This window comes from Mandrillus leucophaeus, unplaced genomic scaffold, assembly GCF_000951045.1.
Source record: "Mandrillus leucophaeus isolate KB7577 unplaced genomic scaffold, Mleu.le_1.0 Scaffold101, whole genome shotgun sequence".
Lineage (NCBI taxonomy): Eukaryota > Metazoa > Chordata > Mammalia > Primates > Cercopithecidae > Mandrillus > Mandrillus leucophaeus.
In genome coordinates this window covers 3,032,666-3,045,150 of record NW_012098210.1, presented here as the reverse complement: position 1 = coordinate 3,045,150, position 12,485 = coordinate 3,032,666, and positions in this window count along the sequence as shown.

Sequence of the window (12,485 nt, the reverse complement as noted above, 5' to 3'; positions counted from 1 at the left end):
AAGGAAAGACAGACAGACACAAACTTAAGCATCACATGTTCTCTGTTTTTCTAACCTCCCTTAAAGCTAAAACCACTTACCCAGTCTTGGGTAACAAGGTATGAGGGGAAATCTGCTCAGAGATTTCTGGGAAAACTTTTGCTGCCATAGAAGGAGACATGGTTGGCACCATCCTTCCTTGCTTCTTTCAGTCTTACCTGTGGATGTGCGGCCTGAATCTGCGGTAGCCATCTTGTGACCATGAGGTAACAGATGTGGAGTGAAACATCAACACTCAAAGAATAATGGAGCAGAAATATAGAAAGAGCCTGGGTGTCCAAGGACATTGTTGAGTCACTAAAACAATACCAAAAATTGCCTACATTTGGATTTCTTCTTAGGTGGCAAAAATAAACCCTTATTTGTTAAGTCCACTATTTATCAGATGTTTTTGTTACTTGCAGGCAAACATTCCTAATTCATAGCAGTCAGAAGAGTAGTAGGTAATATTTCAGACCTATTACTGAATAAGTAATAGGTAATAATTCAGAATTACAACAGTGAATAATGCCCCTTGTGTGTGGGAGGAAACATTCTACAGGGGAAAGTTAATACACAAACAAGATAATCTAAGATTATGGTAATCACTATGAAGAAATAAACAAACTGAAGGGAAAATGACAGGCCTTTTGATGAAATAATAATTAGAATGAAATGGAAAGATCTGAAAAGGAGCTAGCAACACACACACACACACACACACACACATGAAAAAAGGATGTTCCAGGCAGAGGGAATAAAAGTACAAACAATTTGAGATAGAAAAGTGCTAAGCTGGTCGAGGAACTGAAAGCAGGTGTGGGAACAGAGTGGGCAAGAGGGAGAGCAGTATGGTGTGAGGCTGGAGAAACAGGCAGGGCCCAAATCATGCAGGGTTGTTTGTTTGTTTGTTTGTTCATTTGTTTGTTTGTTTGTGACAGGGTCTCACTCTGTCACCCAGACTGAAGTGCAGTGGCTTGATCTTGGCTCACCACAACCTCTGCCTCCCAGGCTCAAGTGATTCTCCTGCCTCAGCCTCCGGAGTAGCTGCGATTACAGGTGCACCACCACGCCCAGCTAATTTTTGTGTTTTTAGTAGAGACGGGGTTTCACTATGTTGGCCAGGCTGGTCTTGCACTCCTGACTTCAAATGATCCACCCACCTTGGCCTCCCAAAGTGCTGGGATTACAGGCATGAGCCATCACACCTGGCTCGTGCGGGTCTGGGGGCCATGGAACATAATTTGGACTTTACTGTAAGTGCAGTGGGAAACTCTTGAAAGCTTTTTAGTGTCATAGCCAAACGGTGTTGAGTGAGTTCTGGTTGTAATGTGCAGTGTGAAAGCAGAAAGACCTGTAGGAAGGGGCTGGAATATATACAAGAAAGAAAATAGACAGTCAAATACAAGATTGCATAGCTAAAATGAGAAGTCTGGTGGAAATTTAATAGGCAGCAAGATCAGTGTGATTTGAGATGGTGAAGCTCTCTCGACACTTTAAGTTCACCCATTACCTTCAGGCTACAGGAGCTTGTCTGATTCTCTCTACTTGACAAAGACATGGTAACTGGCTCAAGGCCACAGAAATCACTCACAGCATCAAGCAGCCCCTTCAGACCAGCTTCCTGGCCTAGCCTTCATGATGCCAAGGCTTCCTAAGGAAGACTACCAAACATCCTCCCATTGAAACCACCAAACCCAGGGAGACCCTGTCTCTGCAAAAAATTTAAAAATTAGCTGGACGTGGTGGCATGCACCTCTGGTCCCAGCCACTTGAAAGAATCGCTTGAGCCCAGGAGTCTGAGGCTGCAATGGCCATGATTGCACCACTGCACCCCAACCTGGGTGACAGGGCAAGACGATCTCTCAAAAAAAAAAAAAAAGCCATCAAACCCTTTGCTTGGAAAACTACCTTCAGTCTCGCCAGCTATGAATTATCACCCTGATCCCTTCTCCCACCTTTCCTAAGTCCCACTGGGCCACTTTTGGAAAAAACAAGCAGCCTAGGGAAAAACTCTGTGGGAATCACCATCATTCTCAGCGGGTCCACGAGAGGACAAAAGAGAGTCAACGGGCCTGGGACATCTTTTCTCTGGCTCCTGAGATCAGGGAAGAAGTGGAATCCAGGGCAGGTGTGAGGCCGATTCTGGGCTTGGGTGGGTGGCTGGGGGCTGAGAGAAGGGAGGCCCCGGGAGCCTGGCAGCTGCTTTCCTTGCCCTCGCCCTCACAGCATGGTAGGAAAGGCCGCTGTCACCCCCACTGCTGGACAGAAATGTGTGTAGCCTTGGCTGACCCCACAAGGACACTGGATTGCGGCACCTCAGATAAGATTCACTTGGTGGCGAGGCAGCAGGGCTTACATGTCAGTCATCCACAGGCTGTAGGCTGTTGGAGCGGGCATGACTCCCACTGGGCAAAGGGCAATTCCCTAGAGAAGAGAGAAGGCCCCTGTGACCCAACAGGCACAGCAGCTGCAGATGTACCCTATCCTGCAAAGAGGTCTGGGCAAGGCACCCAGTGTTCATTTCAGTCCCCTATCAGTTTGCTGCTGAGCCCAGCCAGCCTCTCTCCTCCTCTTCCCCGGGTAAGAATAGATACGGCCAAGAGTTTTCACAGTGGCTGGGACAGTCTGTGAAGTTCTAAGGGGTCCTGAGGCCTGACCTCCTGCAGCTGGGATCCTCTGTCGGCTCCCCTTCCCAGGCCCAGGGGAATATTTCTTACACATTTGCCTCCTCTCGTTTCTCCCTGATGATGCAGGGACTCAGCCATGCTCTTCACTTATGATTTATGTCTTTTCCTCCAGGGGCCCAGACTAACTTTCTCCTCTTTACAGCTTTGCAAAAAGCAAAGGTCCCATCCCCACCACCTTATCACTTACGCCATAAGGGGTTTGGGACTTTTAACTAAAAGAACCTTTATTATAGCAGGGATGCCACGTGCCAAATAGGATACCCACCCAGCCCCCAGTGGCTTTGGGAGCCTGCTAAACGCAGTAAAGGTTGAGAACAACTGAATGTCCAGCATCTTTCCTCATCCTAGGAATTCCTAGGAATCCTCCACTGACCGAGTCAGCACAGAAATGTAATGAAAACTAGAGGCTTAGCCAATCAGATGCTTCCACCCAGCTCTTTGAGTCTGTAGTGAGTGATGCAAGAAGGCAAGGACAGTGAGCTATTCACTCTGGTGGTGGTGGCAACAGCAGCATCCTGGGGCCTGGCTACATGGTGGTGATGGCCACAGTGTCCCCCAGATGTTCCAGCAGCATGGTTTTCATAGTGGTCTTGGTTATGCAGCTGTTACTTTTGGTACCTGTGTGATTTCTGGGTCCAGTTTTCAAGATATTCTGTGAGTTAATCAATAACCTCCATTAGAATTTTTTTTTTTTTTTTTTTTTTGGCCATAGTCAGAGCCTGTTTCTTCTGCTTGCAACTGTGAATGGACTAACACAGAGTCTTTGAAGGGTATGGGCAAGGAGGAATGATGGGACCTGGCTTGTACTTTGAAGAAGTCCTGCAGGCTGCTGTGTGGCCAAGATAGTAGAGCACAGCTAGGGCAAATGTGAGTAGACCAGCTAACAGGCTCCTTGGACTGGGGTGGTGGTAATGGGAAAAGCTGAATGGCGTTTTGGGGGTTGAAAATCAAATTGGCTTGGTGAGGTAGCGGACGTCGGAGAAGTGGGAGGAAGGACTCAGGATGTCACTCAGGTTTCCGTCTTTCACAAGTGGGTGTTGTGTTAGATTGATTGCAAAAATGGCCGCAATTCTCCACCCCACCCTTTACAATGTGACTTAGTAACACCTCTCATCAAGAAGCAGAACTTTGCCAGGTGCTGTGGCTCACATCTGTAGTCCCAGCTACTTGGGAGGCTAAACTGGGAGGACCGCTTGAGCCCAGGAGTTCGAGGCTGTAGTGAGCTATGATTACGCCCCCGTACTCCAGTCTGGGTGACAGAGCAAGACCCTGCCTCTAAAACAAACAAGCAAAAGAATCAGAACTTTTTCCCAAACTCTTTCAAGTGAGGCTTGGCTTTGAGAGTTGTTTGACCAAAAGAGTTTGGCAGAAGTGACAGTATGTCAGTTCCAAGTAAAGACCTTATAAGATCTTGTATGTTTTCATTTGCTTTCCTGAACCCCTGCAATCACTATGTGACTAAGCCTAGACTCACCTGCTGCATGGCCACACTATACCAGCCAGCCTCCAGCCAACCCAGCATCTGATTGCAAAAGCCTAGAGAAATCATAAATGGTTAATGCATTAAGCCAGTAAGTTCTGGGGTGGTTTGTTATCCAGCAAGGACTAACTGATACGTATATGTACATATATACACACACACCCCTAAAACCATCAGGTATATATATGTATGTGTGTATATATGTATATGTATGCATATATGTAACATATATCAGGTATAACATATATCAGGTGTATATATACATACACACATATATATACACACACCATGGTACATGCGTATATATCTATCTATCTATCTATCCACATCCCAACCAAGCCCACCACCCTCTAGACTTTCAAGGGCTCCTGACTACCTGGACTTTCCACTGTTCTCCTTGGTCCATAAAATTGGGTGTCCCTGTCCTGTCCCAAGGCTGTCTGCAGTATACTTGAACTTGCTCTGCCCTTGAACTTGCTCTTGGGCATATCAGCTGCCCCTTAGGCCAGCCCCTGGGCTTTCTGTATCTCAGAAGTCTGCTTTTACCCCTGGACCCCGCATTAGTCCCTGTTCCTGGCCTTTGGGATTTGCTGTGGTTGTGGTTAGGCCCTCCAACTCGGTGAGGGCCTAACTGCTCACTCCCAGAAGACCAGCACCCACATCCCAGCACAGAGCAGGTGAGAGCTCCCACACTCCTTTTGACCCACTAGCACGGCCTTACTACGTGCTCTTCTGTAGCTTCTGTGACCCATTCATCTTCCTACTACCTCTCTGGCAGGATCTCTTTGCCCCTCTCCATCCCATACTCAATACTGGGCCCCTGTGGAGCTCCAGGCTCTATACTAAGGACCCTGTGTGGGTCCCCCGAGCGCAGAAACCATCTTTCCCCATCAACTCAAAGTCTCCAAGGTAAGTAAAGTCTAGGGGTGGAGGGCTGAGGACTGACCCAGGACCTCTATTTTGCCTCCTATTAAAAAAGGTATCTCAAAAGGCCAACTAAGTGGGTGAAACTCCACCAACTGACAGATAATTGTCACATCTTAGCTATACATCTTTCCTTGGCAGGCAAGACACATCTAGGCCTGGTGAAGACAGAAACACTAGTACCCCGCTTATTTGCAGGGGATACATTCAAGACTCCCAGTGGATGCCTGAAACCAAAGATAGTACCAAACCCTATACATACTATGGATTTTTCTATATGTATCTACCTACGATAAAGTGTAATGCATAAATTAAGCACATTATTAAATAAAGTAAGGGTTACCTGAACATAAACACTGAGATACCTTGTTAGTTGATCTGAGAGCCAAGACAGCTACCAAGTGACTAATGAGCGGGAAGAATATGCAGCATGGACGCGCCGGACGGAGGGATGATTCACGCTACTCAGCAAGGCAGGCAATTTAAAATGGAAGTTGCTCATTTTGGTGTTTTGTTTTTTGAGACTGAGTGTCACTCTATCACCCAGACTGGAGTGCAAGGGTGCGATCTCGGCTCACTGCAACCTCTACCTCCCAGGTTCAAGCGATTCTCCTGCCTCAGCCTCCCAAGTAGCTGGGACTACAGATGCCCGCTACCACGCTGGCTAATTTTTGTATTTTTAGTAGAAACAGGGTTTCACTATGTTGGCCAGGCTGGTCTCAAACTCCTGACCTCAAGTGATCTGCCCACCCTGGCCTTCCAAAGTACTGGGATTACAGGTGTGAGCCACCGCATCTGGCCAAAACATAAATTGTTTATTTCTGGAATTTTTCCGTTTAGTATTTTCAACCTGTGATTGACTGCATCTAACTGAAACCACAGAATGCAAAATTGCCAAAATAAGGTGGGGGACTATTGTAATTTTCTTTTTTCTTTTGTGAACCACTCCCTCCCAGGGCCAAAACGAGTCAGATCCTCTACAGCAGGGGTCCCCAGCCCCCACAGTACCGATCCATGGCCCGTTAGAAAACGGGCCACACAACAGGATGTGAGCTGCAAATGAGTAGCATTACTGCCTGAGCTCCGCCTCCTGTCAGATCAGCAGCGGCATTAGTGTGATGCATTACAATAAAGGGTGCACCCTTTTGCGTGAACCCTATTGCGAACTGCGCATGTGAGGGATCTAGGTTGCACGCTCCTTATGAGAATCTGATTAACGCCTGATGATCTGACGTGGAACAGTTTCATCCCAAAACCATCCCCTCCCCCTATCCCGTGTAAGGAAAAATTGTCTTCCACAAAACCAGTCCCTGGTGCCAAAAAGTTTGGGGACCACTGGTCTACAAAGAATGTGCCTGGATCAGGTGGGGACATGCTATGGTTTGAATGTCCCCTCCAAAACTCATGTTGAAATGTAATTGCCATTGTAGCAGGGTTGAGAGGTGGGGCCTTTAAGAGGCTGGTGAATGCTGTTATCACTCGAAAGGGTTAGTTATCTCCGGAGTGGTTTCCTGATAAAAGGATGAGTTCGGCCAATTTTCTTTCTGTCTCACACATGTGCTTCCTCACCATGTGATATCTTCCACCATGGGATAAAGCAGCATGAAGCCTTCATCAGTCAGATACCAGCGCCATGCTGTTGGCCTTGCCAGCTTCCAGAACAGTGAGCCAAATGCGTTCTTTTCTTTATAACTTACCCAGTCTGTGGTATTCAGTTAGAGCAGGAGACATGGGCTAAGATGGAACACAAGAGAGGGAAGGAAGGGCAGAGGGAGGAGGAGAAGAGGGAAGGAAACTTCCCCAGAGCTGCGGAGAGCCTGCCCCATCTCTTCATCCCTGGGAATCAGGGAGGGGCTGCAGACACAGCCCCTAAGCCTGCTCTGCATGATGAGAAGCATAAAGACCTGACCCTACAGCGCAGTACCCTGAGCATGTTCCTCCTGCCTGCGATGAAGGGGGCTATCTCCCCACCCACATCCATCCCATCTGCCTGAGGTGTCCACACCATGGAGGCAGAATGTCATGGGCTTGCTGTCAGACCATGTCAGATCATGCTGGGAGATACATCCCCACCATTAACTCAGAATATGGTGGTGGTGTTGGTGCTGGGGTTCTATGGCCAGAGCCTCTGCCCTCTCTGTCCATGATAGCTGCATCGGGGGTGTAGGCTGGCACCAGCTACAGATACTCTGAGAGATGCTGTCCAAAGAGCTGTTCTGAAGAAGCTTTGCTGAGGGGCACAGGGCAGCGGGGGGAGAGAGAGAGGCAGCCGTGGGGGCGCCCCAGAGGTTGCCCCATGCCCCTCCAGGGCCTGCCTGGAACTGAAGGCATGAGCCCTTGTGAGAGTCAGAGGCACTCATCTGAGTTCCCACTTCAAATTGGCAGAGGGGAGGGAGGAGTCCCCAAGACAGGACCTACAAGCTGGCAAAGAACGTGCAGGTGGAGGAGGCAAGAGAGTGAGGTCACACCAAGGGGCCGGAGGGAGGTCATTCCATGACTGATGTTCTTGGAATCCGGAATCTGTCCTGCATGCACAAAAATGGCCTCGGAATGCACGGGGCTGAGGAGCTGGCAGAATCTTCACAGATGCTGAAGACAGGCACAGCGCAGGCTCTCCCCTGAGTCTTCCCTGATGAAAAAAGGAGGCCAAGGGCAAAGCGGAGAGTGCTGGAGAGCCCTCATTCCTGTTCCCTCGCCACCTGGGGCCCGAGAACCAGACGGACCCTGCGTTAGGACGTGCAGTTACTGCCTGATTTAAGGCTGGAAAAATACTACGTCCAAGAGTTGGCAGGGACTGCGGCTAACCACCAGGGGGCAGCTGTGAGCCCCCGGCCAGGCACCTGCATAGCTCTCCTCTTCAGCGAAAGACAGCCAGGCTTTCACTGGCTGAGACCCTGCTTTAAAAATCCCAACCAGTGGCTGCTCCCCTGAGCCCATAAGGAGTCCTCAGGTTGAGAGGTGTACAATGTCCTCCAAGAAACCTTTGTCCCAATAGGCAGACCCCTAACTACCCCAACCAGGTTTCAGTACCAAAGATGGGATCCTATACTTTTAAAACCTGACTTTGATGTGACCCCTAACCCTGGCCTCAGACTTCCCCCAAACCCATTGCAACCCTTCATTTGTTTAACCAATATTTATTTAGCATCCACTATATACCAGCAGCCTATTAGACACTTGGGATTCTTCAGTGAACAAATCAGACAAAGACCCCTGTCCTCCTGGGACTTCTATTCTCTGAAAGGAAGGTGCCATTGAACCATCCACAGTTGCCTGTGATTGGTCAGAATGATTTGGGTGGCTCTGAATGAAGCCCTCATCAATTCAGCCTCAGACAGGTGAGTCGAGTGGTTCTGAGGAGCCTCGCCTTACAGCTTGAGCATTAGGCCTCCTGACCATCAGACCCAGGGAGAGTGATGAAGACTGAGGACATCTGAGTCTAGGAGAGACTTCAACTTTTTGGCATGTGACTTCCATTTCTTTCTCTCAAAAGTAGAGGATAGTCCCTTGTTCTTTGAAATTTGCAATGTGCTGCCCTTTGACTACAGTGCTTTCACAGAGCAGAAATCTGTTGCTTATTTGATCTGAAATTTCAGTGCTCAGAGAAAAATTTCACGTCTGTCTTATTGGATCATTCTCTGAAGAAGGGCCTCTGGGTACCAGTGGCCAAAATCTCATCCTCTTATTCTAAAGATTGGTTCCCCTCTCTGTCTTCTCTCTCTGCGTGTTTATGGCACCATTCCCCCCCAGAGAACTCAGCTGGAAATCTCAGCCTCACATCTAATTCCTCTCTCTTTCTTCCCCAGATCAATCCAGACACCCATAAGTTCTACCTTCTAAATGCCTCTTGATCCTGTTCTCTCCTCTCCACCCCATAGCCACTGCACTGGCCAGGCCACCATCTTTACTCACCCACACAATTGCTATGTCATAGTTGATCCCCAGATTCCTGTTCTGAAGATAATACTGCAAAACCCCTGTGCATGGTGTCCTTCAGGCTCACCCGCTTCACCTGAGGCTCCAACCAGGCAAGCTCTCTCCCTGCTGCCTCCTGCCATCCCTACCTACCTACCCCTCAGGACCTCTGCTCCTCTCCTGGCACCTGTACTTCCTGCAGCTCCTCTCTAAAATTTACCAAAATACTCTATCTCCACTTTCACCCTCCCAGGAAGCTCTCCCCAACCAGGCCATCCAAGTAATTCCTTCCTTTATAGCATCTTATTCTTCACTATCGAAGCTTACCTGAGGCAAAGCCCTGTGTTCCAGCAAAACTGTGAGCTCCTGAAGTCAGAGTCGGTCGTTGTCTCCTCTTTGGCCTCAACCAGTGCCTGGTCCCCATGAAAGAACTAGAAGATACCTGCTGCATGGCAGATAGAGCTAAAGGCATCAGTGACATGGTTAAATCAATCTATGACACCTCAACTCTCAGAAATATGGAGTAGATGTGCTTTTTCCTATTCTCTCCAGTAAATATGGCTAAAAACCCTAGATACTGCCTATAAAACAAGTATCTGAAAGCGGAGAGAAGAAGGCAAACCAGCTAGGGACTCTGGGGCCTAGGAAATGACACAACAAGGAGTTCTCTGGGTTTATCTTTTTGCCTCACATCTCCTGGACGATGTGCAAAGAAGCCGGCAATCTGGAAACAACAGTGGAAATAGATGCCCCCCAAAAGCCCAAGAAAATCCTGCTCTGCTTGACAAAGGACCAAGATGGGGTGGCCTAGCAAAAGAGAAAACTTTTAGACAATGATTGTTCTATGCCGGCCAAACACCATAGGAAAAAATGTATGACCCCACCCCCACCCACACCATCCAAGGCTGAGTGGGGAGCTTAGGCTTCATGGCTAGGCTCAGGCTGGACTTCATGGCTTCAGGCTATCATGAGGTTTCAATCTCCTTCCCCCGGCCAGGCTGGTATCAGAAAAAGCTGAGTGGGAAGCCAGGACTTTTATCCTGCTGGGCAGCAATGAGATCTCCCTTCCCAGGGCTGTCAGTGGAGACCACGTGGGAAGCCTGGACTTTCACTCCCATCTGGTGGTAACAAAGCACTCCTCTTCCTTTTCCCCGCCCCCTCTCCAGTGGTCTCAGAGGAAGCCTGGTGGAGACCCAGGACTTTTGCAACTGCCAAACGGTAACGAGGCTACCCTTCTTCCCCAAAGTATCAGTGGAGGCCACATGTGAAGCAGTGGGACATGGGAACCCTGCTCCTCCCAGCCAGGATGTTGTCGATGGAGGCCTAGTAGGAAGCCTGAACCCTACCCACTTCCCAACAGTGATGAGGCGCTCCTTCCCTCACCCTGACTGTCAACAGAGGCAGAGTGGGGAACCTGGACCTTCACCACACCTGACAGGAACCGAGCAGCAGCCCCTTGCCCTGCAGCAAGTCAGAGGAGGCCTGCTAAATCAGATTTAAAGAAGCTCCAAGGTCTCACAACAGAAACTCAAAATGTTGAGGTTTCAGTTGAAAATGACTCATCAAACCAAGAACCAAGAAAATCTCATATTGAATTAGGAAAAATAATCAACAGACACCAACGCCTAGGTGACATGGATATTAGAATTATCTGACAAGAATTTCAAAGCAGCCATCATGAAAATGCTTCAATGAGCAACTACAAACACACTTGAAAAAAACACACAAAAATAGAAAGTCTCGCCAAAGGAACAGAAAGTCGTGGGTCTCAGCAAAGAAACAGGAGACATAAAAAAGAACCAGATGGAGGCCAGGCACAGTGGCTTATGCCTGTAATCCCAACACTTTGGGAGGCGGAGGCAGGCAGATCATTTGAGGTCAGGAGCTCAAGACCAGCCTGTCCAACATGCTGAAACCCTGTCTCTACTAAAAATACAAAAATTAGCCAGGCGTGGGGGTGCATGCCTGTAATCCCAGGTACTCAAGAGGCTAAGACAGAAGAATCACTTAAACCTAGAAGGCGGAGCTTGCAGTGAGCCGAGACGACTGCACCAGTGCGCTCCAGCCTGGGCAACAGACCAAGACACTCTTTCTCAAAAAAAAAAAAAAAAAAAAAAAAAAAAAAAAATGGAAATTTTAGAAACAAAATATACATCAACAAATTTTTAAATTCAATGGATGGACTGAACAGCAAAATAGAGATGACAACATAAAGAATTACTGAACTTGAAAATAAAACAATAAAATTATCCAATCCAAGCAACAGAGAGAAAATAGAAACAAAAGATCTAACATTTGTGTCACTAGAGACCCAGGTGGAGAGGTGAAAGGAGGTGCATTTGAAAAAGTATTTGAAGAAATAATGGCTAAAAATGTCCCAAATTTGACAAAAGACATGAACCGACAGATTCAGGAAGCTAAGTGAAACTTAAACAGAATAAACCCCAAGAAATTAAAATCAAAACATATCTTGGCCAAACTTCTAAAAACTAAAGCCAAAAAAAAAAAAAGAAATCTTGAAAGCAGAGAGAAATGACACATTACCTACAGGAGAAAAATAATTGGAAAGATGTCAGATTTCTTATCAGAAACCCTAGAGGCCAGAAGAGCGTGGCACATTATTTTTCTAGTGCTGAAAAGAAAAAGAAACTGTCAACCCAGAATTCTGTATCCAGTGAAAAGATTCTTCAAGAATGAGGGGAATCCAGATGTTCTCAGATTAGGAGAACAAAGAGAATTTGTTGTCAGCACCTGTCATTTAGGAATGACTAAAAAGAAGTTATCTAAACAGAAAGGAAATGATGAACAAATGAATTTTTCTTTTTTCTTTTTCTTTCTTTTTTTGAGATGGAGTCTCGCTTGGTCACCAGGCTGGAGTGCAGTGGTGCAATCTCAGCTCACTGCAACCTCCACCTCCCAGGTTCAAGCGATTCTTCTGCCTCACCCTCCTGAGTAGCTGAGACTACAGGCACGTGCCACCATGCTCGGCTAAATTTTTTGTATTTGTAGCAGAGACGGGATTTCACCATATTGGCACGGCTGGTCTCGAACTCCTGACCTCGTGATCCTCCAGCCTCAGCCTCCCAAAGTGCTGGGATTACAGGCGTGAGCCACCACATCTGGCCAAATGAAGGAATCTTAGAACAACAGTAAAGAGGAAAGAACAATGAAAAGCACAAAAATGTGGATAAATACAACAGATTTTCCTTATCCTCTTGAGTTTTCTTTCTTCCTTTCTTTCTTCTTTTCTCCTTTTTTTTTTTTTTAGACGGAGGCTTGCTCTGTCACCAGGCCGAAGTGCAATGGCGCAATCTTGGCCTCCCGAATTCGAGCAATTCTCCTGCCTCAGCCTCCCGAGTAGCTGGGACTACAGGCACGCGCCACCACGCCCAGCTAATTTTTGTATTTTTAGCAGAGTCAGGATTTCACTACATTGGCCAGCATGGTCTCGACCTCTT